Below are 2327 nucleotides of genomic sequence, written 5' to 3'. Positions count from 1 at the left end.
CTTTAGTAGATAGTGCTAAATGATTCCCCAATGTGTTATGAAAATTTAGCTACTATCAGGAGTTATCAGCTTCCTATTGCTGCGTAACAAAGTAACCAATACTTGGTGCCTTAAAACAATTGCCATTTTCTTACATCCCATGATGTCTGGGTCAGGAATTCTGACTATTTAAGGTTAATGTTTGTGAAAGGCTGCAGTATGAGCTTGGCAAGAATTTTTGGAGACTTTTTTTCTTCTTTTAGGCAGGAGTTGGTTCAAGCTGGGGTCAGAACAGATGGGCTGATCCTCTCAGAATGAAAAGCGCTGGTAAAACTAAAAGGCAGGATACATCCTGTGAGTAAATATTCTCTAGGGATTCAAAGAGAAAGTTATGTTATCAGAGAACTTACAGTCTAATATTGGGAGTTATGTCTAAGAAGAACAGCTAAAAGCCCTCCGACTTTACATATTTCATGATGGAATTATGTGAGCATGAACACAAAAGGCCACGGAGGCTTCTCCCCAGATGACTCCGAAAAGATTTCACACACGCGCAGGAATGAAGTGTGAACACGTAGAGGTAGCTCACAATATGGCAGGCTGTCAGGCCATTTTTGGTGTTAAAGTATAACTAGTCAATGCCTCAGAAGCTGAATTAGTTTCCTTGAGAACCAGTAAAAATTAATGCACTGCTTCAGAAGAACTGGTCATGCAGCTTTTATTTACCAAATATCTTCTTGGGCATGAGTAAGATTTTCCTTTCAAATAAGACTATCACATGCTTAGCTAGCTGAGTACATATTGCAGAGGATTCTAGGAAGATTTTGCATATAAAATACAAAAATCTGTTACATATACATCCATTAACAAGTCAAAATAACTCCCTGTACCTAACAAGCAGCATGAACGTATTGTGGCAGTAGCTGGTAGAAACATCCCACAATGGGCAAACAAGTGTTCACACAGTGCACGTGCTACCAGAGCACAGATCAACATGGTCACATCTTTTTTTTCTTTTTCTTGTCAGTGAACACACAAGTAAAAGATGGAAGGGGAAAGCGATGGGGATTTGGTGGCAGTCAGGTCAGTTTCACTGTGTAGGTAAACGGTATTATAGGCAGACACACTGGCAATTATAAATTGAACACAAACATTAAAGAAACTGCTGCTCTTTGTAACCAAAAAGACAATTTTATAGTACTTTCATTGTTTTGATTTCCAATTGCCAAACCAGGTAAAGCCTTTCCATCTATCAATACATTTGTGAAGGCAGATCTAGTGTACTTATTCCAGGAATAAGAAATTTAGTAATTATAACACTCTAACTCAGTTGCTTGTATGACAAGTAGCACTGAATATCCTAGAGGAAAATAATCATAAAAATTAGTTCCAATAGCTTTGGAAAATGAAAGCCAAAGAAATAAACATGCACAGGTCTTCTCCATTTGTTCAGCAGTTATCAACATTCCGCAATTACAAACTCTCGGTTTTTAACCTTTTTAAATAAATATGTGCACACGTGTACACACAAGCTGCACAGGGAGACCATGACTCAGCATTACTCGTGCAAATGACTTGGCTGGTCAAGATGAAGGCATTGAGTATATAAATTAGAAATGTGCTTAGAAAGCTAAAACAAATTAATTCAATAGCACTAAGCACTAAGGTTCAAGTATCTTAGCACCTCTCTCAGCACCATAGGAAACTCCCTATATTAAATAACAGTTTTAAAAGCACAAAATTTGATGAGGCTTGAACATTTGATATGGGCCAAGAACACAGTTCTTGCCCTTATACTCTTACTTTCTGAAAATGCCTGACCTACCCTGCATTCTTCCCTAGGAAGAGCATCCAGGTACTAAAAATGAAAGTCAGAGGGCACTTAGTGGAGCGGGAAGTACTGATCTGGGAAACATCAAGTTCATAGCTTTCTGAAAAACATCCAGAGTTGATTATTCCCCAAGCAAAAGCCATTCTCAAGTGGAAGTCCAAGCTTTCTTAAAATTCATGATGCTACTAAAATTCAATTATATTTAGCATTAGCTAAGAGGATGTTTTGGTAATAAACACTTAAATTTTCAATGTGTAAACCCCTTTCCCAATCAGAAGCAATCCCAGAACGTAGCATACACAACCAAGTTTAGGTACTATCTATGGTAGTGTATTTGGAACAGTGAAGAGCACCCATTTACGAGTCAGGGAATAAACTGAGTTGAGTCTGAAGAGCATTTAAAATGGAGGTGTGGGGAGATGCGGGAGGGATCAAAGTATATCACACATGCATTATTAATTCACATAACATTTATTTCAGTTAAAGATTTTATATTCATATTCTCTCTCTCTCTCTC

This window comes from Pteropus vampyrus, unplaced genomic scaffold (genome assembly GCF_000151845.1).
Source record: "Pteropus vampyrus isolate Shadow unplaced genomic scaffold, Pvam_2.0 Scaffold103, whole genome shotgun sequence".
NCBI lineage: Eukaryota > Metazoa > Chordata > Mammalia > Chiroptera > Pteropodidae > Pteropus > Pteropus vampyrus.
The sequence above is the reverse complement of the archived record's forward strand: the minus strand, read 5'-3'. Positions refer to the sequence as shown.